We start from the raw sequence: 27,763 nt of genomic DNA, 5'->3' as shown, positions 1-27,763 counted from the left end.
ACCCTCAGCTTTACTTATATTCTTATCTCCATTTGCTTTTTAATCATCTCTATTCTCCTCCCATCTAGAGATAAGGTGAAGGGATAAAGATCTTTGTTGATTTGAGGAACTAGAAAAAGTAAAAACTATTCCAACTCTTCTTGCCCAATCTAAAGCTGGGTGATAAGTGCAAACAACCAAGAAGATGGAAATATTAGTAAATATGTTCAAACCCAAAGTACATTTACTGGGCCAAAAAGAATTTTAGTATGCCCAGTTTTTAAAAACAACAATAACCAAAATAACAACAACAAACCCAACAGTATAAAGCTACCCCTGAGACTATATTACCTAGTTCCTATTTAAACAATAAAAGAGAGGACCATATTCTCACTGTTTAAATGTCTTGGTGTCTAAATAAGGGGGTTTTGTTTGTTTATAATAACCATACAGTTTTTATATACATACATACTATCTACCAAAAAAACTGCATAGTCTAGGACATTCATAGTTTTCTGCTAGTAATAGATTTTGTTTTGTTTTGTTTTTTTACTAAGTTTTAATTTGGTACCTGAGCAAACTGACAATATTACTTTAATTTTCTCCTACTTGCATTTCATTTACTGGAAAGAAGCTCAAACTATAAAAGGAATTTGCCAACAACAAATCATAGTTTGATTACAACAGTAATTCATAGAACATTTCTGAAAGGAAAGGAAAAAATAGCAAATATCCAGACTAATTTAGTAAAAAACTAATGCCTTCTGAACATTAGAGAGAATTAAATTTTAAATAATTTAAATTCAAACACAGTTTTAAAAAAAGTTTAGATGACAAATTTCTAAAAAACAAAATAATACTATTATGTATAAGATTAATAATTATCATTTTTAGTTTCAATTTATTGGACATCTTTTTAATTTCCAAAAACCCCAAGCTCCATTAAATATTTGTTATATTTGTTTAATGCAAATCCTTACATTAGTTATTTAATTTGAAAAGCTTTCAAATAAATTCTTAACATTTTAAATGCATAATGTGTAATATGTATGTTCAATTCATCATACCTCATGACAGAATTATTCAGTGGCAAAATTACTTTTACTATCAAGAAGATAAACACATTATGCTATAATTACCACCTTCCCCATCAAAGTTTCAAAGGTTAAGACTTAATATTCAGAAATTAGTAATAATATCTGCAGTTTCCATCTGGTAACTAGATGGATCAATGAATTCAGCCCTTGTTCCTATATCAGTATACTCACTTGGAAGTCAGCAACTAACTTTCCCAAAGTTAAAGCAGTTATATAAGGGTTGCTTTGGTTAACTGAACTACAGAACACCCCAAGTTGAAGTTTCAATTGAGTGTCAAAAGATTCCAGAAAGGCAAGGTCCAGGTCCTCAAGCTGATTACTTTCAAGTGAACTGCAGAATCACAAAAAGGCTTGATCCTGGAGTAGAAGAGAGGTTATGAAGCCAAAGTCAAGCATAATTTTTCCACAGTTTAGTGCAGAAATAGCAGGCCACTTATTCATTATTACAGTTGAACAGCTAGAGTGGCAGAAAACCCCTTTTTTCTTATAGGCCCTTGAATGTTGTTTCCAACATCTGCCGTAGTGGTTACAGATACACGATAGTAATAATAGATGGCATTATTTCTTCCCACAATCTCAAAAGATTGCCTATGTTGAAATTAGAAGTAATAGAGCTCAAGGAATATATTTTGATACATTAAACATAATTGGCATCAATGTTATTTGATGATTAAATGTATAATACCTATGTTACAGGAAAACATGAATTCAGGCTTTCTCTAGAAATTCTAGGATATAGATATTGCCCTTGGGTTTTTGGTAAAGAATTAAAAGGATTTTGTTAGTTATTTGGCATTGCTATAATCTCTGAGGATTCTGCAAAATGCTAGAAATTACTTAAGCAATGGAAATGCATGAAACATAGGTTTTCAAGAAAATTGCAAATTTCTGGTTTTGCCAAATAACCTAGGAATTGTATATGTGATTTGAAAGTTTGGAGCAAAGAATCAAATGGCCAATGCTGACTGTAGTAACACTGTAAATAATACCTAGTGATTGCATAAGCTAACCGAAATGGCTTATACAACATGAAAAAAAATCATATAAAAGAGTTGATTTCTAATTTAAGAATAACTTGTACACATGTACACATTTGTTCAACTGCTTAGTGTTTATTGTTCTTGATGTAGGGTGAACTATTACTATGTAAGCAATGTATGATTTCTATGTGCTTGCAATAGTCACATGGCCATGTAAATGGAAATATTTAGGTTTTCTTTTCAATGCTATGCAACTTTTCATGCTTATTAGATTCTCACTGGCTAAGGACCTTAGGATGAACGTACTAGTTTATTCTTTTGTAAAAGTTTAATAAAGTGTACTTTCCATTGAAAAATGTAGTTTGTTAAAATATAGTTCTAAAGTGACCTCCAAGACAAGTCAGCTCTAATATCCATTATCAACTTTTAGACCTAAGGAAGGCACCCTTGGGACTGAAAAAAGGCTGGAACTAGTGGCATTCAAAGAATGTCAACATCAGTCCTTCCTTTGCTGGCAAGGATCACTAGTTAGCCATCAGCCAGATGCTGCTTCCACACACCTTGCCAGACCCTGGGGCAACGCATTTGCTCAGGGTCCGAACTTGGCTCCTATGTGGCAGAATGACTAGCTGCTACTCAAGCTTGGTCAAGTTCATGAACACATCCACTGATAATTTCTATATTTATAGAAAGCCAGAACATGTGTAGATAATCACACAATTGGATATTTATAAAGTGCCAGATTTTATGAATACGGGAATTTGTTAATTAATTAGCACAAGGACTAATCATTAAAATTCAAAAATAGATAAATAAACAGAATACCATTTATTTGTTCACATTTCAGGGGAAAGTATGCAGCTGCTATCCTTTTGATGAATGTAGGCTTCTGGAGAAAAATATGAAGAAGGAAACTATCCGCAAGTTTTGAAATCTTAATGAGTAAAATTCAAGAAATTACTATATAGTCTTTACATTAAAAATAATCATAGTGATTTTCCCCTTAAAGAAAAAAAGTTTAAACCAGCATGTGCTTAGCATTTGAATTACACTGTCTTGCATTCCACTGTTTTGGTCCTTTTCAAGGAGCCATAGCTGATTTTCATCGGATAGGAGTTTAAAAGCACACACATGTCACTCAGTACCAAACTGTTTTAGCTACAGGGCATGGCAAAGCATGAAATAACTGCTTTAGAGCACTTCCTCATGTGGGTGTGTTAGATAACTGTCTGCTCCAACATTAAAACGAAACACACTGTGACCTGACCAAGGCTCCAGGGCTTTCAATAGGCAGATTTCATGTGCTGATAGGAAAAGCCCACCATAACCAGCAAGGCTGGTTAATGAATTCTTCTGGCACTCTATAGCCCTCCTGTGATGCAAGCCTTTGAGCTTTCCAAATCCCTATATAGCAAAATACACTGGTTTTGAGTTTACTTATGCACATTTTATAATGTCCTGCTGTATTTAGATTGTGACAGTCCCTCCCTGAAAAGGCTAGGATTATTTTTCATACTAAAAATATTTTAAATCTACTGAAGGCTAAGAATTATAATGCAAAAGAAAACATATACACATTCTAAAAATCAAGCCAACCATAAAAATGACTAAATGTTTATTTACTCTTTTATTCTTTCTAGAAGGTTAAAGGAAATTTTCATCTTCTCTTAAAAACCTCTGTTTTTTGTTTGCTTCTAATTAACATAAACATGCTTAACATGAAATTTTAAGATGTCATATCCGCAAAGAATCTGTGATTTTTTATCCATACATGTATGAGAATATGTACATAAACATACATACATGCACACAGATATCTCCTCACATACATGTGTACAGAAAAAAAAATATTGGTCAAGAGATATATTAAAGATTTCTTTTGAAAAAAAGGGTAGAATTTTAGGTGGTTCTCATAATATTAATATAGGAAATGACAGGTGCATGAGACATGCACAGTTTTGACATATTAGTTTTAAAACAAATATTTGGGTCAAGAGTATGAAATGGAGAAAATCACATTTGAAACACCATATATTGCATACCATATGAACATACACTTTCAACAGATTCCCCCCACAGTTCCCCTTTAGACCTTCAGGGTTAAAAAAAAATCCCTGACAGGACCTGACTGAGTTTACTTAGCATCTGTACTATTCTTGGTCAAAGCTGGCCTTCCAGTTTAGGTAAATTAAAAGTTTAGGTAATATAAGCAAATTAAAAGTCTCTGAATAAATTTTTTAAAAGAAAGGAAAAAAAGACTTTTAGCAGCGAAAGTTCACCACCCTCTAGGAATAATGGATTTTTAATAAACATTTTACTAGGTTTGAACCTTGAGAATGTGTTTGGGAATCTGCTCTGGTGTCCCAGGTGGGTTAAGAATATTGCTTTATGGACTTCTTTGTGTTGTCAGAGAGGCCTAATGGAATTTTAAAGAAGAAAGAAAGAAAAAAAAGAAAGTCTGCCACTTCTATTAAATAAATAATTTATTATGAAAAAGGTGATTGTTATTATCAAAGATCTCTATAGATTAGCATCCATTTTCTATCACTGCTTAATGTGTATGCTGAAAACATCTGCGTATCTTACCACCTGACTTAATTTTTATCAAAGGAACAATAGTTTTACTTTTGGACAAATCCAAATAAAACTCCACTAAGGAGACCATTTCAAATGGACCTATTTAACTACTTCTTTGAATTTTGAAGAACACTGTTCTGGGAAAACTCTTCAACAATGTCACCTAGTTGTGAATGCAACTTTTCCCACCATAAAAAAGAAAAATAAATAATAAAGGAAAAAGAAAGCACCTCAAAACTATGTTTGAAATAACAAGTGCATTATTTATAGTTCTCGAAATGTTAAATGAATACTTACAGTTGTTGCATAAGATGGCCTGATACACTTCATAGCTTCCACTTTGTAAAAAGACGGCCAGCCCCCCACTTCTCCCTCCCCAAGAATAAATAAACAGTAACATACTGAAAGGAAACTGTCCTAGGATAAAAACTGCTTGTTAAGAAAGTTTGCAATCTTACTAACCACAGTGATATCCCTACAAATGTAAAAGTCCATCTGCAAAATACAAGTTACAAAACAGAGTAGCTTATTCCTTTCAGAATACCCCCCACATGTAGTATAGAAGAGTATGTAATAATAAAAATATTTACTAGATTTTTACCCACCCTCAGTGACAACCCCTCACCTTATGGTCAATGCCATCCAAAAAACATACTGGCAAAAAGTATTCAACCTGCTTCGAGGATTTAAACTGTAAATATGGACTTTAAACTTCAATGTAAAACAAAGAACAAGAGTCTCACTTTAGTAATACCCACGCTGTCACTGCAGCTAAAACTCATTGGCACATTACTAACAAAACCCATTTAGCAATAAATAAGGACAACATGATATATAGACAGACAGATGGAACTGCATAAACAGACAAGAAAAGCAAAGAGACTGACAAACATACGAAGGGTCTGTTTTAAAAGAGTGAAAGATACTGATTTATTTGGGACTTTAGTAAGAAAAATAGGTTTGTTTGTAATTATTTTAAAAGTAATTAAACTAAATCACAAGGGCACACCCTTAAATAAGTAGGAAGAAAATTAGTAGAGAATAGGCCTCCTATAGATGTTCTAAATTTTAAGCTAGCAATACCTCTGTCAAACTTAAATCTAGAAATTAAAATTCAAGGGAGAAAGAATAAAAGCACTGGGGGCTAAAGGAGATGATAGGTAGAGGGGGGATTGAGGAAGCAGGATTTTTTTTTTGAAAGTTGTCTGCCCTACCTTCTTCCCCAGCGCTGAGTTTCTCTTCTCATAATCGGTGTCTCCCTGGAAGTACAGTGTGAGTGGTAATGACTGCCTGCCTCCCTAATGAGTCCATTTTCCTGCTCTTGATGTTGTGTATATACACACACTGCAACCTACCTTATAAACCACAGAGACGGGAAGAGAGAGAGAGAGCAAGGCAGGGGGTGGGGGGCAGAGAGGGAGAGAGAGACAGAGACAGAGCAAGCGAGTGAGAGAGAGAGAGAGAGAGAGAGAGAGAGAGAGAGAGAGAAGAGGGGAGAGAGAGAGAAAGAAAAACAGAAGGAAACAGAGAGAGAAAGGCACAGACAAAGCCCTCCTACCAGACAGCAGACAGCCTTCCTTCCCCTATCCAGCAAAATGCAACTCGTCTAATGCAGCAACAGGTTCAGTATTGCCAGACTAACAGAGTGAAAAAGGTATATTCTCTATATCATTACTGCTTGCAAATAAACAGTTTAAGAGCAGCTGGCTCCACCTTCTTTATTTATGCTCCATTATGAGGAATGTATTGTTTCAGTTCTGGCACACAGTACATGTAATTATCATAAATACATTTTTTGCATATTAGCAGGAAATAGTGAAATACATAGCTTATTTGTGCAATCTTTTAAATTTATTTTTTTAATGTGAGAAGTGTCAACAAATCTGCTCTGACAAAAGCCTAGTAATGATTTTAAAGTCAGAGCAGTCTTAAAGGAGGCTCTGAAAAAAACAGACTCCATACAATAGGAAAACTGATCTCAGACAAAACTGATAACTGCAAAGAAGAAATCATTGCTCAGTAAATAAATCAAGACCATAAGCAACATTGCAGACAAAAGCAGAATTAAGTTTAATTAAGTAACTAATAGATTGGTACTCTAGAAGAAGGCAGATTGGTTTCTTATTTGAAGCATCTCTGTAAAAAAACACCACAATGCAATGTACTCTGTGTGAACAGGTGCAATGCATATAGTACATAGTGTTACAACAATAGAAATAAATCCCACAAGGAGCTTCCATCACAAGCAGGGCAAGATTTCATAGAATATGGATCTGAAACCACAGCAGAACTCCCTTGTTCTTTTATTAGGAGGAAAAAATAAAAATAATCAATGCTTCCTTAAAAGAAAAAAAACCTGTTTTCCTTTGTCTAATGCCTCTAACCATTTTTTTGTCTACATGTTAGAACCAAAATAATGCTGATATTGCACTCCTTACCCCATCACGTGTTTCCCCACCCCTTCCCCCATGCCTTTTCTTATTTCATAAGTGATACATTTGCAGCTATGGAATTACAAAGATCAGAAAACAGAACTAGTTTCAAGCCCTTCTCCTTGTCCCCCAATTTTTTTAAACTAGACTCTGCCTGTCTACCTAGACAGCCACCTTCCTTAAAATATTTCTATACAGTTTGGCTGTGTGTCATTTAGATGAGACTTAGAAACATTACAATACAGGTTAAATATTCTAAAGAAAATTTACATAAAAATGAAAAAATGACTGATTCTGACCCGTTCAAACCCTGCATTTGGGCACCAGTAATTAAGTACATTCATTGTAAAATCATTCTTTTTACATGGTTTAGTGTTGTACCATGCTTCAAAAATTAGGATGTGTTCCTTTGCATAAACAAAACTACTTCAGTATATAAGTATCAATTCCTTTGTTTAAAAGTCAGTTTTCAATTAATAAAATGAATAACTTAATTACTTCAATATACAACTTATAGATTAACTATACCTTCATCTGATTCACAAAAATCTTTTAGAATGTCAGTTAAATCTTGGGTCATGGTCAGAACTGAGATCAATATTGTTCTAGCTATTATAAGAGTAAATAACCCATAGCACAGAAATTAAAACTTGATGTCTGGCCACACACGCACACTGTCCTGGGAAAATTCTAGCAAGAAATCAAGACTCCAGACCCTCCACTCTCACTGTAAACCACCAATTCTAATTCTCTGGTACTGCAGTAGTGTTATACCCCTCTCAAGGGTGGTTGCTTAATAAAGAGGGGGCAGACACACGTGAAAGGGGAGGTTACAGCCCCCTACTTTTGGTCACATGTCTTGAGAAAAACCTTTCTAAGACTCACTTAGTGTGCCTAAGGTACCAGCATGCATCTCACCCCTTACTGCTCAGTCAGGCAGTTCTGTTTTTCTACTATTGCCCTATTGTTTCTCTGAAGCTTTGTTCAAATGTATGAAGAAAAATGCCACTTAAAAAAGCACACAAGCTGCACAGTTTGACAGACTGATTTGAATTATATATTAGTATGTCCTGACTTTTTAAAATAGGGTTCTAGGTATTTTTGTTTTGTCTAGTTTGCTTTAACACAAGGAGAATAAGAAGACAGTATTTGATTTCTACCAGCAGGAGTCAAAAGGAATGTAAAGGACCATGAGGGCTATTCACCTTTTCTAAAGAAAAACCAGTTAGTTGAATTTAAAAAAGAAAAACAAATATTTTGGCTTAGTGAAAAATGCACAACATCCCAACACTTTCTCCATATCTGCATACTTTACTAGATTCCAAGCACAGTAAGTGACATATTCTTAGTACTTTCTGGAGTTCAAGATACACTTTCCCTGCTAGAACTGGAGATCCACGTATTAAATTAACCATAGCAACACATGAAACAATAATCTAACTGACTATCAGACTCTGAAGTTATAAAGTTATTAAATTGTTTCATATGTTTATATGCTATGGGGCAATTTCATCCTGTAGAAACATCCTAAAGTGGGAGTTAAGAACTCATTTTGGCCCTACTGTCACCACGAGTAGTTTGTGTAACCTGGGCAAGTCATGTAGCCATCCTCAGCTTCATATAATAAATTAAATTAAATTTGAAAGGAAGGAATTGAACTGGTTAACATAATGATGATTATGATAGCTAATGCTTAAGTCCTTACTATGTGCCAGGAACTCCTCTAAGTACTTTGCATTTATTAACTCATTAAATCCTAATAATGACTCTATGAGGTAGGGATTGTTTTTAGTTTCATTTTCCAGGTGAAGAAACAGAGAGGTTAAGTGATTTGCCCAAGATCACACAGCACAGCAGTAATGAGATTTGAATCCAGCCTGTCTGGTTTAGAGATCATGTGGTTAATCCCTACACCATGTTATCTCCCAGTATCTAATTCTAGCTCAGGCCTCATCTTGGCATAAGAATCTGTGCTTATGAGTCAAATCTAACACATCCTGATGATTCCTGCTAACTTGTTTATTAATATAGCAAATTTGCCCTTATAATTTACACCCAGAACTCTCAATACATTTGGTTTAAGAGTCTATTTAAAAGATTACATAATCCATTCAATCGCCTGTTTCCAAATGTCCATAAATGTGTGCAACCATTTGCTTGAAGTGGAAAATAACTTGTAACCAATAAGGCTACCAATTCATAAAGCCTACTTGCACTATATGTAGTTCCCATACATTATTCTCCTGAATATCCTGTGTTTAAAAAAGAAAACAAAAAAACAAAAAAACTACACAGTTCTTAAAGGTTCCCTAGTTCAAGTATCAAATACGAATGCAAGTAATTATTTAAAGAACTAAATAAATAATAAATAAAATACAATTTTTAAAATTCTTGTTTTCCATAGCCTGAGAAAGGCATGGTAAAAAACAAGGATTTAATTATAAATGATTTGTAAGAGATGCTGAATAATATCATCCTATGATTTAAAAAATAAATAAATTTATTTATTTATTTTTGGCTGTGTTGGGTCTTCGTTGTTGCACACAGGCCTCCTCTAGTTGTGGCGAGCGGGGGCTACTCTTTGTTGCGGTGCACGGGCTTCTCATTGTGGTGGCTTCTCTTGTTGCAGAGCACGGGCTCTAGGCGCACAGGCTTCAGTAGTTGTGGCACGTGGGCTCAGTAGTTGTGGCTTGCGGGCTCTAGAGCTCAGGCTCAGTAGTTGTGGCGCACGGGCTTAGTTGCTCCGTGGCATGTGGGATCTTCCCGGGCCAGGGGTCGAACCCGTGTCCTTTGCATTGGCAGGCAGATTCTTAACCACTGCGCCACCTGGGAAGCCCACTTCCTATGATTTTTATGCAGTTGGTTTTAACGCTAAATTATTAGAGATATATTCTGAAGACGTTTATACTAATGTCTCATTCTGTGAGAAAATTTATCTGCTTTGATGTTTGTGCATTAATTAAACATGTATTTTGTGCCCACTATGTACCATACACTATACTTGAGGGTGAAAAGTGAAAATAAAACATATGGTGTAGTTTCTGCTCGTGAAGACTTCACAGGCTGGTGAGGGACAGGCATGTAAACAATATTAGCCCAAGCAAATAATCTTGCCACTATTTAATATAATATCCCATGTAATGCAGTGCCTTAAACTTCCTGTACTTCCGTCAAAAAGCTAAAAATGAAATTAAACAAAATAAATACCTAAATTTAAAATGTGGCTTATGAAAGGTATGTGTGCCTGTGTGTGTGTGTGTGTGTGTGTGTGTAGCAGGAGGAGGTACTGGGGTTAGAATGGAGATAGTTTTTTCTCTAACAGTGTGGTTTATAGACCCATTGAGTTAATTTTGTCCATTGTCCCCCAGGTGCCTAGTAAAGTGTCTTCTACAAGTACACAGCACATGTACGTCTTAAATGATTGTGTAAATCCGTGATACCTATTGCCCTGGAGCATAAAATTTCATTAATTTTAGGGTTACAGTGTACTTTGATCAGAGACTGTTGACTTGGCAAATGAATACTTCCACATGTACATGAAGGGTGATACTTTTTTTAATTTTGAAAAGAAAGTCAACTAAATTCAAAACCATTTACCTCTATCCCAAGTATACTTTTGCCAAGTCCTTTCTCAGGCATCATTAATGTTTTTAAATTATGTGAGGCTAAACAGGAAAATATGTTGGGACAGTTTAAGATTGTTCACAAGAACATTCCCAAAAGATATTTTTATTGCACAGATTAAAAAGAAAAAGAAGGGGTAGGAGTGAAAATAAGAGTCATGTTGCAATGATGGACAGAACAAGACTTTTAGCCCTAGAACGTGGGTAGAAAAGCAAAGTCTGGATTAGTGGGTCAAAATGAATAAGTGTCACTAAGTACTGAGGCCACCATCATAAAGTCAATTCTATCTGGCCTAATTAGATAATGATCCTTAATCCTTAATCTTGGTCATCTGTCTTAAAGTTGTATCTCATCAATACCAAGAAAAAATAGAAGAGATTACAGACAAATCATAGTTTACTAGTGGTAGGTTAGTAGTATGACCCTTATATGGGAAGAGATGCATATCCAATGCCAATTCTAGTCAACAAATATTTAATTTTAAAACAAAAAACAAAACATTCCATGTAAACTACATCACTGGGAGTACCTTTATTATACACTTTGCAGTGCTGTAGACATCTATCCTTTAACACAACTCCCTTCTCCACCGGACTGAAGGAACCTCCTAGAACAGAGGTTCTACTTATTAAGTTTTGTCAGCCTAACACCTTGAAGAACACCTGGAATATGGGTGAAGCTCAATAAAGTTTTCTTGAATGAATGAATAAACAAATGAATGAATGATTGAACAAATGAACAAACAAAGCAATATATGGGATTTATAAAACTTGGCTAATTAAAAACGTTAATAAATTTGAGTTGCAAGGATGATATAAACAGTCTGTAAATAGCATTTTAACACATATTAAATCACATATAGAACGTACTCTTACTTTAAGATCATGGGAACAAAAGATCTTGGAAAAAACAAAAATGGTTACAGTAGACACAAAAAGTAATACTCTTCAACTTTTCTATGTCTGAAAATCTTCATAATAAAATGTTGAATAAAAAAAGTATTGTCCTATAGCTAGCAGAATTTTAACTCATCTCTGAGAAAACAATTCAGCTTCCCTTTACATTTTGTTTATCCATTTTTTCTTTCACATCTACAACATAAGTGTTCAAGTATAAGTCTGAAATTGGCCTTAGAGTGCCTCATAGGAATAGAACCATACCCTTTGAGAAAAATACCTTTTAAGCTGGTTAGGGTCAAAGAGTGGGACCTGAATAATTCTTCTTGTGTGTTTAAAGTGTGCTGCAAAAGAAATTAATAATAATTTGAAGGTAGGGGAGCATAGAAATGAGATGAGAGGAGAATGACAGGAAAGAGGGGGGCAGTGAGAAATTCCCCAATGTCAAGGTGGCCACAGATGTTTTTAAAAAAAGTGACACTTAATATTAAATTCTAAGAGGTTTGCATTTTTTGCGATGCAAATATTCTTCTTCTCGCCAAATCTGGAAGCTTGGTACATTCTACAACCCCATTTAATAGTATAATAAGGAATAAAAATATGGAAAAATAAAGTACTGCCATGCATTCACTCCTATGTTGCAGCCTTTGCAAAAACAGAAGCTTCTTAATTGAGACAGAAAATACTCCAGGAGTTGCACGGAGTGACCAGTGGCACTTTGAATAGTGGCCAGTAAATGGTGAATAGTGAATAGTAAAAAGTCAAAAGTATCTTTAACATAGAATGACTCAGATATGGACATGAGTCAATCACCTTTTTTTCCATAGACACACAAGAGAAATATGGCCATGTGGAAAAGAGGCACAGAGATTAATGTCTGAATTACAAGCTTATTATGACTATTACTGTTGTTACTACCTCTATAAACTAATCTTAAATGATATGAATATCTTCAGAAGTTTAGGGGAACAGAGTTCTTTTGTGACACAATCAATAAATTTTGAATCAAAGAATTAAAAGACATAAAAATGTCATTCTCAATATCTCCCTGGCTCTAGAAAAATGTATTAGGTATATATACTACATTAACTTTTTCTGCTCCCTGCTCAATCTTCTCTACTAAACAATCTAGAACAGTGCTAGCAACCGTCTTTAAAGTTTCAACACTTACATAATAATTTATCCATATGTACACATTATATTCAATGCACAAGGAAAAAGAAACAAACTACAGAGTGCATTCTATAGGAAAAATAAAAGTTACATGGAAGATATAAAACAAGCATCTTAATTGCTATAGATGTTGTTTGTCCAGCAGGTTAGTGAGCTCCCCACTGTCCTGCTTGGTGACTCTACATGCAAAAACTGTCTCCGTAGTCTTCTAATCTACAAAAGTTGCTACTATTAGTAAGGATCCAATCTTATAATGTTATCACTATTATAATGTGTCAGGAACTGTGCTTGGTATTACATACACTAATTCATTTAATCCTCCTAACAGCATTATAAGAAAAGTAATATTAATGTTTTCATTTATAGATGAGAAAACTGAGGCCCAAGGTCTTGCAGCTAATAAGTGGTAGAAGTCAGGCCTAAACTCAATCCAAGTGAAATTTTTAAGGGATAAAGGGAGGAGCTTGACAAAATTACTCCAAAAATTTTCTAGAATAATGAAATGGTGAGATTAGAAAGAAATTTTCAGAAAAAACTAATGATGAGAAACAAGTTTGAGTATATATATTCCCCAATAATAATTTCAATATTCATTTTACATATATTTGAGAAAAAGTATACCTGTCTCAAAATAAAATATTAAGAAAGGATAATGAAGAAAAGTAGAATATAAATAAATAACTTTCAAAAGCGATGAAACATACCAGGAACCAGTTTGATTAAAGAGTTGGAAACATTAATAACAATCTGTCCAGTAATATTGAAGCTAGATATTAATAATAGAGTCAGCATGATAAGAGCCTGCTAACTCCTCTGAGGCAACAGGCCACAGGGACAATTCAAAATAGGTAGAAACAGTATCTCTTATTTTTAAGACAGCTCATTTAACCCCGATAAGTTATAGGCTTACAAACATAAACTTTTAAATATATAAGGTCATATCAAGCTTTTGGAAAAGAACCTACATAAAACTCAATCTTCTTCATTTCTATTAATAACAAATACAGGAAAACCTCAGTAATCAGAGTATATATAAATCAAAAGGTATAATGTATCAGATACGTCCACAGGATTCTTGTGAAATAGAAATTTTGAAATGAATTTCATTAAATTAAATTTTATTTTGATAATTATGTTAGGTGTTTCAAAATTATCAAATTATCAAAATAAATTCTACTTTATGTTGAATGTCTATAAATTTAGGATTATCACTAAATTAAATGTGGTGTCCTCCTCTATTTCAAACTGATGACATTTTACCACTTAAAATGTAATACTAACTGAACCTTCCACAACTCAGATAATACTCCCAACATCATTTAAACCTATGTAGAATATGAACATAAAAAAACAAGTGTCTCATCAGGAAACAGTTTTACTAGTAATCAATAAGAGAAGAACACAGCCCATAATTAAATCTGTATTAATTATGAAAAGGGTTATTAAAGAAATAAATCATCATTGTGGATTTCATTTTAGAAATTTAATGATCTGGCACTCCAATACACACTTCTTATGAAATCATATCTAAAAGTTTGTAACTGAAATAAACTGCAAAGCACTCTAAGCTAATATTTTAATAAAATCCATGTGGTTTTTGCCTAAAATAAACTTAACTATACTCCCTCTACCAATAAATGCATTTCATTCAATATGCCACTCAATAATTACTTTGTGCTGTAGCAATTTAACTGAATGTTTACAATATATTTTACAACAAAATAATATTATAAAATATTTGTTATAAAATGTTAGATATTATAACTTTTAAAAATTCTGGTTTTCCATTTTAACTATACTATTATTTTTAAAGTTAAATTAATAAGTGTATACAAATAAATAATAAATCAGAGCAGTTTTTAGGCAGTGGTGGGTGATACACAAAATATTTATAGCTGGAAAGGCATGGGCATAGACCAATAAGAAATGTTACTGTAACTAGTAATAAAAACAGATACTGGTTGTAAATAAATGATATATTGCCAGTGTGTGTTTCCTGAATAACAACCCTTGTTTTAGATAACAGACCAGAATCCGTTTTCTAAAACAAGTTAATAAAATTTGGAGGAAGATGTAGTTTTACTAATGATCTACTACCCCTATACTCTAGATCAATGGATTCTCCAATTTTTAAAATTATACATCCCATCAGTAAAAATATTTTGAACTCTATGTAGATGATTTGTCTGTTGGTTCTCAACTCCATTCCCACGTCCTCCGTGTGCTCTTATGCAGTGGAATCTGAAAACTACATTTCCCAGATTGCTTTACCAGGATGGGATGCACTGGCAGAAGATCAAAGGAATTTTTTTTTTTCCTTCTGTTTGTGGCACCAGCAGTCTCAGCAATGGTGTTTCAGCAGCCTCTGTAGCACAGAGCTCTTGGGATCTGGTTCTCAGGACTGCTGACTGCAGCAGTAGTACTACAGGTGCAGAACAGAAGCAGCCATCACAGGTGACTGGAAGCTCTACCAGCCAGGGCAAATACAACAGCATTGGAGGAACTGTGGACTCCTGGGCTCTTGCCCTGTCAGTAGGAGTGTGGTCACCTGGCTTCCTGGACATGGTGATTCTAACATTTACAGCAGAAGCAGTGCTCCAGCTGCCTCAGCAGCACAGTGCTTATAAGCTCTGGGTAACAAAACTTTCCCTTGCTTTCTACAGGTATCTATTGCTAAAAAACACTGCCATCATCTTTTCCTTCCACCAGACTTTTCCACACTTTTGCAACCAATTCCCTGGATTAAAGTCCCTCTGTTTTGAGTCATATCTGTTTTTCTGACTAGGCACTGATTAAATATAAGCCTTAAGCCTTAATACAATTATTTATAAATTATAGACATTCTACTATATAGTAGTATAGATATTATAGAACATATGAAGTAATAGTTGTTTTAAAGAATGAGGTAAACAAGAAACAAACAATATTTTAAATAAATTTTAATTTTGTATTTATCAACAATTTTCAAATATTTTTGTTCTCACTATAAAACACAATTTTTAGAGTAATGTGATTAAATATTTGTCATTCTTTGTATCTTGGCTTGGTCTTACACTTTGTGAAGTGGTCATTTGAAAATCTGGTACTACTTTCAGGTTATTATGATGCTTAGCTGTAATGGTTGTCATGGAGGGGGGAAAAGCCTCACAAAATAGTAGATCCAAATGGAAGAAGAGCACCATTAGCTGTGCTTATTCAATCACCGTACTCAATTTACAATCCCAACCACCAATTGTGTAAAAGATTTTGTTGAAATTTGGCTAGTAAATTTTCATCTTCCCAGATGTCAATCGGTCATTCTTAAAAACTAAGAGGTATCTGTAGCATTTTTATTTTTTTAACAAAAGAATTTTTAAAATCTATTTAAAGATTTCATTTGGAGGATTAAAACAAGTTATAAAATTCTGTTTCAAGTTTTAAAAAATATTCAGATACAGTTTTTGTGCAGTTTTAAAATTATACAGAAACTGGAGTTTTATAATTACATTGGTTTTGGCAACAAAATCACATTATTTGGAAATAACAACAAACATTCAGTATGAAAATGTCCTCTCCATACTATGGATCTTTCAAAAAGCAGTTATCTTCTCACTCATTGTTAGTATAATTACTTAAAAAAAAAAAGATCAAGTACGTTTCTTTTTTTCCAGAAATATTTGTTAAAGAGCACCTGTCATCACAGAAAAGGGTGGCAAAATTAGAACTCTTGTCATTTTGTAAAATTAAAATGCATAACTGCAACAAATTTCATATTGCTTCTCAATGATCTCCCACTGAATAACAGTGAACCTCAAGTGGTACAAACAAAATTCATGGCCACTTTCCATCATACTACAAAGTATCATAAAGATTCCACTTCCATAATTGATTCTGTTTTCTACTACATTTTAAATATTTTATTAAAAAAACAAAAACAAATTAATCACATCAATGATATCCTGCAGCACTTGTGTATCCTTTCACTTGAACTGATTTGCTAAAATAGCTTGCTTATAAATCATGAGCGAATGAATGTCATGAGCAGAGTAGCTCTGTAATCTTACCCAGAAATTTTTTTCCATTCCAACCACATCAACCACTCCAACACTACAAAACTACGTTAACATAGTTTTTTCATAATACATTATTTTACTTAGAGGGCATTTTGATTCTTGGCAGGTATCTCTTCCAGTAATCATTTTAGTGATTCATAAAAACACAGTTCTTCATATTACTGAAATTGAGCCTAACAAATACCATTGGTTGAAATATTAGAAATACTTATACTTTCATTTAACAACACAGTGAACCTCTCACAGTATATAATTTATTCAAACACATTTTTTCAAATCTTCAGTGTTTTCTATGCATTGTCTAACAGCATTTGCTGACAAATAAATGTTATATTGTTTGTTGTAATATTATTTTTCATGCATTATTTCAGTCATTTTTCTCAAGGCATGCCATATACTAAGGATGAGGTTCATCCTTAATAAGAGTGAATATAAATCCACATTTCAAATAGACTTCTTGATCATTATTTTTGGTTGACAGTGTCAAATATGATTAAATCATCATTTAAAAAATTTTTGTAATATAGCTGACAACGGATTCATACTATGTATTAGAGATATTCTTGCTCAAATGTGTTTATTAGTATTTATCCTTATTCTGCTATTTTTTTCCACAGTTGGTTTGTTTTGAGTTGATTTATTTAACACTAGACAATGTAACCTGTGACTTATAACAAGGCACAGATAAAATTCAGTACCCCCAAATCTTAAAGCAAATCAACTCCCGCTCTCCCCTCAGGATACTTTATATAACTTACAATGTGTGTAAATGATACTTTGACATTACCAGCAACAATCTACATATTAGTAAATCTTAATTTCTTAGATTTTTTAAAATAAAAAAATATATTAAAGTTTTGATATCTTCTCAAATATTTGTTGTATTTCCTAGAGTGCATGTACACTATTTTTGAGACCACTGTACTACAGCATGGGCCTTGGACTCAGATTTGAATAACACATATTGGCTATGTCTTTTTAAGCAAGTTACTTTTCCATGTCTGGTATACCTCATCTATAAAATAAGAATAGCTATTTCACAGAGTTGTTTTGATAATTATATTAGATTGATAATAACAGATAATACTTGTTGAGCACCTATAAAGTGCAAGGTGCTATTCAAAGCACATTGAATGTATTAATTTTTAAGTACAGTGTCTACACATTATGAACACTTGCTAAAAATTAGTTTTCTTCCCAGGGAAATAATGAGATTAATTGTACAAAATCAGGAACATTTATTAGGGCAGATAGAGTTGGTTGTTTACATGCTTATCTATTTCACAAAATTACAAGCCTTCTGATGGCAAAGTCATGTTGTAGCCATCCCTATATCTTAACAGAGTGCAAAGTACAATGCTTCAAATGTATTAAGTGCTCAAAAATTAAATAAATAGTGTTGAATGAATGTATATAGGGTACCACCATCAATTTCTGCTTATTGTTTGTAAAACTTCCGACAATTCCATTATTGATAGGAATGATCAATTAACTGCACAAGCAATGCAAAACATGCTATTGTTTTTATACATATTCCATTATACCTTTTCAGGAAGGAAAACACTCTCCAGAGCTTTTGAAAATACTATAACCCTTAATTTTTTGTACTAACAGATGGAACGTAAGGTATGAAAAATCCAAAGATAATTTCTATTTGGATTTTGAAATGTACTTCCATATTTATATTTGATATGCCTAATGTTCTATAAAAGCAAATGTATTTCCAACAAAATAAGCTACACTGAAAAACTAACTTAGAAGGAAGATGAGTGTGATCTTTCCTCTTTACTAAACTCACCTGTGTAACCTACACCACTTTGATTACTCAAACTACATGGAACTTGCCTTTTCTCAGACCCTCTCCAGAGGATAAGAAATGTTTAAATGTTGGTTTCCAATGGGATACTTTGTGCATAAAGTAGGCAATTCTCATCAATGAATTTGAAATCATAATTGCCTAGGTATTATAAAATACTAATTGAAATATATTATGAAATATACCGTTTGCTTCACCAAAATTAAAGAATTTTGATTTTTTTCTACTCAACTCATAATGCTGTTTAAAAACAAGCAAACCATTCTGAAATATTTACAGACAGTAAAAGGAGGAATAATAAATATAAGGTGTCACTGTATCTTTTTTTTTTTTTTTTTCTTTTTGCGGTATGCGGGCCTCTCACTGTTGTGGCCTCTCCCGTTGCGGAGCACAGGCTCCGGACGCACAGGCTCAGCGGCCATGGCTCACGGGCTTAGTTGCTCCGCGGCATGTGGGATCTTCCCGGACCAGGGCACGAACCCGTGTCTCCTGCATCGGCAGGCGGATTCTCAACCACTGCGCCACCAGGGAAGCCCTCACTGTATCTTAATGAGAACTTGAAAGATTAGCTTTTCACCTTACTCTCAATTATCCATGTACAGTACACTCCATCTCTACGTGTGCAGGAAGCAGAGTGTTTTGGTAGAAAAAACATGAGCTTTAAAGTCAAACAAACCTGAATCAAATGTCCACATTCACTAGCTTTCTCATTTTCCATGATGTAAGTTTCCTCATTAGGAAAAATGGGGCATGCATAGTCAATGAAAACAGATATAAAGTGTTTGACCCATAGCAATAATTCATTAAATGATAATACATGTCCTTCTTTTATTCCTAAACCAGAGGTCCTCAGTTTTTTTGTATTATGGATCTCTTCAAACTAGTAATGATTCACATCAACAATTTATATTTTGCCTATCATATAACAGCTTAAAATCTTTCTTCACATAATTACTGAATTTAATCCTCTCGCCACACCATGAAGTAATTTGACATTATCCTAATTTTTCACAGAAATAAATTGAGCTTCAGAGACAGTAAATAATTTGCACCAGATCTTGTAAGAAGTAAGTTACAAAATTGAACTTTCACCTACCATTCCATCAAGCCTGGTTCCCCAGCTACTAAAAAAAAAAAAAGTCCTATCCAGATCTAACAAACAGAATGTTTTATACTAAGAAAGTGATATATATATAATGATAATAAATATTATTAAACTATTTACGTAGGCCCAAAGTGAAGTACATATGAATATGAAGGACATATTCACATTATTATTACTAGTGGTTCTAGTATCTGAGAATTTGGTTGGTGAAGCGAAATATTTTTGTAACACACTCCTAGAAAATAACTTTTTATGAAAAATAACTGAATCAAGGAAGACATACCCATAAAAAAAGTTGTAACAGGTAGTATGGTCATTCAAGGTGGAAAATGACTTTCAAATAAAATTTAAAGTGCTATTTTATACTCTTCATTAATATACTAAGTTTCCTCAGTAATCAGTTTATTTCTTCCCAAATGATATTATAAGATGAATAAGTTCTGGGGATATAATGTACAGTGTGCTGATTATAGTTAATAATACTGTATTGTATACTTGTAATTTGCTAAGACAGTAAATCGTAAGTGTTCTCACTACAAAGGAGATCTTAAGTGTTCTCACTATGTGAGGTGATAGATGTGTTAATTAACTTGATTATGGTAATCATTTCACAATGTATAGGTTTATTAAATTATCACATTGTATATCCTTTAAAAAAATCATGCTATGCAACCTAAATATATTCAATTTTTATTTGTCAAGCATACCTCAGTAAAGCCTTGGGAAAAAATTTTAAGTAATAAAAAGTGCACATAATCTTAAAAAAAGCAGTTGTCCCTAAGTACTGGAATCACACACCTTGTTTCTGAATACTTTTCTGTATTTTCATACTTTCTAAATAGTACATACATTATTTTATAGTTATAAAAATATCTTAATAAAATAATTGCTATTCATAAAAAATAATGTTGGAAAAATAGGTATGTCTAAAATATTGGGTGGTCCATTAAAACAAGATTACCATTTAATCTAAACAATTCTGAAAGAATAGCTGATTAAGAACTTAGATGATCACAAGACTCTCAGGATCACACTTAAAGAATAATTTCTTTGAGCTCTTCGTTTCTCTTGTATCTGTTTCTTACTAATTAGGAGGAATAGAACATAAACGTTAAAGGTGTGTGGGTTCTAAATTCAGACTGCTTAAGTTCAAATCTTGACCCTACTACTTCAGACAAATCCCTTAATATCATTAAACAATTTGCCTTCTTCTTTAAAATGGTAAAATAAAAGTACCTATAGCACAAGGGCTTTTGTGCTGATTAAATGAGATAATCCAAGTATTCGTAACAACTAGCATTTATCAAGCATTTTACCATCTGATAGACACTATGTTAAACATTTTACATATATTATCTCATTTAATCATCACAAAATCCTATAAGTACTATCATTAAACTTTTTACAGGTGAGAAACATGAGGTCCATGGTCCCACAACCAGTACACCAGAACCAAGATTTAAATCCAGTAGACTAATTCTAGAGTACAAACCCTCAAATGCTAACTAAACTCAATAAGCTCAGGCACATAGTAAGCACTTAATAAATCTTAGCTTGTGTTTTTGAGCTTATTTCTGCTTTAACTGTCAACCTCTTATTTAACAGTTCTAAATTGAATGAAGTAGTTCCCAATATTTCAATTGCATGAGTCCTTGCTTTTACTCTACTCAACACCATCATACTTAAAGAGATTATTGAGTGAGAGAGAAAGGGAGAAAAGAGGTAGTGCAGTGAGAGAGAGGACACTAAATTGTGAATTACTTATTTAGGGTTACAAATAAGGGTCAGATTTGTATATGGCATTTAACTAATAAAATTCAATAGGAAGGCTTTCATTTTCCAGTTCCACACATAAGGAGCTTGGAAGTCACCACTCTCTCCCAACAAATAAAAAGCTGAACAGATAGAAAAATCAATTCCTCTCTTAGGTCCATAAGACTGAAGAGACAGACAAGTGAATATAAGGAGTCACAGCTTCCTGCAACAGAAACTCATGAGCAGAAATTGTCACAGGAACTAGCACCAGGGTAGGAAAACCTGAATGATAATTGATAATTGACCAGTTGCTAGAGGCTCACTGTGAACAACTCTGAGGGTTAAAAAATCCAGGGGGTCCAGTCATAAGGAGGTCCCCACAACAAACCAATAAGCTGGACTTCATTAAAATTAAAATTTAAAACTTTTGCTGTTAAAGACAATATCAAGAGAAAATATTTGCAAAAGATACATCAGATAAAGAACTTTTACCCAAAATATACAAAGAACTCTTAAAAGTCAACAAAAAGAAAATAAATTACCCAATTAAAAAACAGGCCAAAGAACTTAACAAATATCTCACCAAAGTAGATACACAGATGGCAAATAAGCATATGAAAAGATGCTCCAGTCATATGTCCTCAGGGAAATGCAAACTAAGAGGAGATACCACTACACACCTATTAGAATAGCCAAAATCCAGTACACTAATAACATGCAATGCTGGCAAGGGATGTGGAGCAACAGGAACTCTCACATATTGCTGGTGGGAATGCAAAATGGTAGAGTCACTTTGGAAGATAATTTGGTGGTTTCTTACAAAACTAAACATACTCTTACCATACAATCCAGCAATCATGCTCCTTGGTATTTACCCAAATGAGGTGAAAACTTAGGTCCACAAAAAAAAAAAAAAGAAAAAACCCAAACCTGCACACAGATGTTTATAGCAACTTTACTCATAATTGCCAAAACTTGCAAGTAACCAAGATGTCCTTCAGTAGGTGAATGGGTAGACAACTATGGTACCTCCAGACAATGGAATATCACTCAGTGATAAAAATAAATAAGTTATCAAGCCATGGAAAGACATGGAGAAATCTTAAATGCATATTAATAAATGAAAGAAGCCCATCTGAAAAGGCTACACACCATACGATTCCAACTATACAACACTCTGAAAAAGGAAAAATTATGGAGACTGTAAAAAAGATCAGTGGTTGCCAGCAAAGGTTAAGTAAGACGGCAAGGAGATGAATAGGCAGAGCACAGATGACTTTTAGGGTAGTGAAAATATTCTGTATGATATTATGATGGATATATGACATTGTACATTTGTCCAAACCTATACAATGTACAACACTAAAAGTGAACCATAAAGTAAAAAATGGACTTTGGGTGATTATGATGCATGAATGTAGGTTAATCTTTGGTAAAAAAATGTACTATTCTGGTGAGTGATGTTGATAATGGGGGAGTCTATGCAGTGTGTGTGTGGAGGGGGTATATGGGAAATCTCTGTACCTTCCTCTCAATTTTATTGTAAACCTAAAACTGCTCTAAAAATATAAAGTCTTTAAAAGTAATGTGGTATCCTGGAACAGAAAAAGACATTAGGTAAAAACTAAAGAAATCTGAATAAACCATGTACTTTAGTTAATAACAATATGTTAATATTGGTTCATCAATTGTGGCAAATGTACCATACTAATATAAAATATTAATAATAGAGAAAAATGGGTGTGGGATACATGAGAACTTTATACTCTATGTTCTCAATTTTTCTGTAAATTTAAAACTGCTCTAAAAAAATAACATCTATTTGGGCTTCCCTGGTGGCACAGTGGTTGAGAGTCCGCCTGCCGATGCATGGGACACGGGTTCGTGCCCCGGTCCAGGAAGATCCCACATGCCACGGAGTGGCTAGGCCCGTGAGCCATGGCCGCTGAGCCTGTGCGTCTGGAGGCTGTGCTCTGCAACGAGAGAGGCCACAACAGTGAGAGGCCTGCATACCGCAAAAAAAAAAATAAAATAAAAATAACATCTATTTGAAAATATTCAACTACAAAAAGTCAATAGGAGGTTTTTTGGGAATGCAAACATAAAAATGAAGACTTGAGGGGGATGATACTATCAGGCTGCATTTAAGTCAGACAGGGGCAAAATACAGAGTGTTATAGTACCTTAACACAGGGAAGGCATTTTTTTAATATACAGCTTTGAATGGTTAAAAATCCCCAAATGAGAAATTGAAGAGAATTAAGATTAGAAGCTTTTAAGGAGTAAAATAATTGCCCAGAGTCATAAAGCTAGTTTATGAGAAAGCTGGAACTAAAATACCCATGACTCCTAATCCTGTGCTCTTTCTACTATGACACATAGGCACAGTAGAACATGTTTGCCTTAAGGCAATAACGTAGTACACTGAAGAAAAAGAAAAGAAAAGAAAAAGAATAAAAAAAGTAACAAAATGGAAAACCTTTAAGTCAGACTCAAGTATTCTACCTAGTCTGGCAAGGAAGAGCCACAATTCAAAAACAGCTTTAACCAGAAGAGAAAGAAATAGACTAGAGATTTGAAAATAGATGAAACTTCAGAATTAACGGGAAGTGATGACAGGCTTCACTGTTTGTTAGTTTCAGACCTGAGTTTTTGCCTTTAACATAATAATTCAAAATACTTTAAAGCCTGGACTGACCACACTAAATAACATAAAATTATAACCTGTTGAGATAAGGTTAATTTTATGGTTTGTGCCCTGAAATTCCTGAATTCATATCTAGTTATAACTGGGCAACAAACCCATCTGTTGGTTAAGGTAATTTATTTAATTTTATTTTTCTGACTGCATTAAAATTTTTTTATTATAAAAAATGTCAAGCATACAAAAATAGTGTACAATGAATTATCTTGTACCCATTATACAATTTTAATAATTCCCATTTTACCTTTCATATTTTACCTATTGCTTGCATCCTTTTTTTTTCCTGTAGTGACTGAACTAATTTTAGATGAAGAACAGAACCATCTTTGGGAAAAGGAAAAAGAAAGGATGGAAGCAATATTTTCAGTCTGTTATTCATCGAGACTTGAACCAAAAAGATTCCAGACTGTAAGGAAAATAAATACAAGAGTCAAGGATGATAACAGTGAAAATCTCTTAGTAGGATAGGCTAGCTATGCTATTGGACAATTAGTGGACCTATTGCCTATGGGGAAGGAGGGTATTTTAAAGAATTATTTTCCAACGTTTTTTAGTTTGACACAAAGAATTAGGGCCAGAAAGACTGTAAAGCTTCATTGAGATTATAGTTTCTAAATTTGGGCTTATCTTTGAGGAACATAAAGATTAATTTCATCATGTTTAAATTCACATATCCAATAAGCACATATAGAAAGAATAGTTTGTACTATTTGCAAAATTTCAGTATTACCAAGTCTCAGTTTATTGGGAAATCTCGTTTATTTTTATAGTAAAACATTTTATTTCCTGTTAAGTCTCTTTGTGTGCTTGAGAAAGCTTTCAGACTTTTAGATTTTGAAATTTTAAATTAGAATATAAAGTGACTTTGTCAAGTTCAGTGGTCTTTTTTTAAATCTTAATAAAGGTTTCTAGACCTTGGAGAATTCTTCTGCAAATTTAAAATCTCACCGAAGTTTCCGAAGGTAGAGACCATTAGAAGCTGGCTATGCAGCAAATATAAGCATATCTAAAACTTCTTCATTGAAAAGAACATGTGAAAAATGTCATGCTGAACTGTCTCAATTTTCATCATGAAACAAAAGGCAAAAATTAGCAAGTAGATGATGGGGAAAGAGGAGTTAAAATGAAATAACTAGCAAAGCCCAGCTAAAGTCTTAAAGCATGAATCTAAATATCAAATACACATTCTTTTTCTCAAATTTGGGCCCCTCCGATTGACTTTAGGTTGCAAATCCAATGAACAGAGACTCATTCTTTCCTCTATCTTCATTAGCAAAATGTTAGCATATAGTTATCTCTTGCTTTCTATTCTCCCTTAAACTTAAAAAACTTTCCTGGGCTTCCCTGGTGGCGCAGTGGTTAGGAATCCGCCTGCCAATTCAGGGGACATGGGTTCGAGCCCTGGTTCAGGAAGATCCCACATGCTGCAGAGCAGCTAGGTCTGTGCACCACAACTACTGAGCCTGTGCTCTAGAGTCCGCGCGCCTAGAACCGGTGCTCCATGACAAGAGAGGCCACCGCAATGAGAGGCCCATGCACAGCAATGAAGAGTAGCCCTTGCTCACCTCAACTAAAAACAACAACAAAAAAAAGAAAGCCCACGAGCAGCAACAAACACCCAACGCAGCCAAAAATAAATTTAAAAATAAATTAAAAAAAAAATTTCCTCAGTCAAAAATATTCCTTCCTATGTTGCATGTAAATTAAGTTAAATTATATCTCTTACAGTCCTATTTCTCTGAGGATATCCTTGGTTCTCCACAGATTTTGAGTCATTCAAAAGGTATCACAATCCCATAATGCCTTTATGTGCCCTACTTTTCCATATAGTCTAAGTGCCTGCTTTTTCAATAAACATTTGTCTGTAAAGACCATTCACACATTGATCCTACTCTTCCTCTTTCTGACCACACATTCCTAAAATTGCTATATAGTCTGAGTAATATATTTCTATACCTTATAAGTCCCTCAGTGTCCATCCCCTACTGGCAATCAGCTTTTCACTAGCCTACATTCACACAGCTAGATCACTTTCCAACTATAACGTACCCCTCCAAATTCTGCCTTCTCTAAACACTGATTTCCAATATTAAACACCCAGTCTTGAGGCAAAACTATATCAGTTAAAAGGTCAGGGCCGAGCAATTTATCTCAAAATTCCAATCATGAAAAACATGCATGACTACCCATTAAGTTCTAACTCTTACTCCTTTCCAAGTGATCACAGGCTAATTCTGTGTGCTGTGCCATCATACACCTCTCCCTATTGTAGCCACTCCACATCAGTGAAGGTTCTTCCCTCTACTTTCTCAAATCTATATCCCCTTAAGATATCTGGTCAGCACACAGTAGAAAAATTAGGAATCTCATATATCAACTCTTTGTCATCATCTCTTAATATTTTTGTGGGCACCTATTTTCATTCCATCCCACAGAAACCTCTTTCTCCTTAACATTTGCCTTTCCCATAATTCAACAAATACTAATACCAAGAATAGCATATTAATAGTTGAATATATTTTAATATGTGACATTAATAAAACATATAATTATTTACCTATCTGATTGTATATTTTTATTTTAAAAATCAAAATAGACACAGAATAGAAAACAAAAGAAGTAAGCATTCAAGAACACAAAGGATTAAGAATGGAGGCAGATTAAACTGTCAAAAGTGTGTCTTTACTAGAGACAGTAAGCAGAATACTTGTCAATCCTCTGACAAATATACCACTATACAAGCTCTGGACATCTGAGAAGGGAAAAAGGCAAATGAGTGAGGGAGGTTCCACCAGCCAAAGCTAAATATGACCTGAGATCTGATGCCACGTCACATATACAATCAACCTATTACTCAAAACCAGTAACTATACATACAATCTTCCATTTCCAAGGCAATTTTACATACTTCTTTAACGTTATATACTTACATCTTTTGTTCTCTCTCTCAAGATGGCTTTGATGTTAATGTTTGATTCTCCTGAATAAAAATATTTGGTGCTAAGGAAGAACTGAAGGAAGGCTGAGGTATTTAACCATCATAGAATTAGTTCTGTGGAAGGGCAGCTCAGTGAAGTTTTCACAAGGAAACATTTCTTAGTACTACATGAATTTACTATCTGAATCCCTAATAAGTGAGCTACCAAGCTATTTAACCTCTTTGTTTCCTCATTTGTAAAATGGGGATAACTACCTCATGGAGTTGTAAGGAACCAATGAGTCAAAAAATGTTAAGTACTTAAACACTGTCTGGCATTTAGTGATATTAAAGACAGCTAAAATTGATAATAATAATCCCTGAATGGATGTGAATCCATGGGGTAATTTATATTTAGATTCATAAAGAACTGCTAAAAGCAATGTTAAGTGAATAGTATACACTTTTTATATTTTGTTAAATTAAGAAACTATGATATCAACTTGGAATCCTAAAATAAATAATTGAATCTGGAGTGGTATTCAAATTGAATTAGTTTGAATATTGTAAGACTGTCATTACATTTTGTTAATTTTTTGCTTTTAAGTTTCATAGGCTGGCATCATTAACAAACTGTAAGCCAAAATAAGCAGTTA

General features: G+C 33.7%; 1 protein-coding gene across 32 annotated transcripts in view; it reads right to left on the bottom strand.

Annotated features, from left to right (window-relative positions):
- ZBTB20 (zinc finger and BTB domain containing 20) overlaps window positions 1-27,763 on the bottom strand; it is an 802,591-nt gene that overhangs the window by 751,977 nt on the left and 22,851 nt on the right. For 7 of the 32 annotated variants that reach the window (XM_067034592.1, XM_067034569.1, XM_067034562.1 and 4 more), the window contains exon 1: window positions 5,848-5,966. The exons of 13 other annotated variants lie outside the window; for them this stretch is intronic. The gene's annotated coding sequence lies outside the window, so the exon portion shown is untranslated. Of the gene's footprint in view, window positions 1-5,847; window positions 6,097-27,763 lie in introns of those variants that run through there. 12 more of the 32 variants (XM_067034565.1, XM_067034593.1, XM_067034603.1 and 9 more) reach the window with 7 other exon arrangements.

Source organism: Kogia breviceps, chromosome 5, assembly GCF_026419965.1.
Source record: "Kogia breviceps isolate mKogBre1 chromosome 5, mKogBre1 haplotype 1, whole genome shotgun sequence".
In the NCBI taxonomy this organism is placed as follows: Eukaryota; Metazoa; Chordata; class Mammalia; order Artiodactyla; family Physeteridae; genus Kogia; species Kogia breviceps.
The sequence above is the reverse complement of the archived record's forward strand: the minus strand, read 5'-3'. Positions and strand labels throughout refer to the sequence as shown.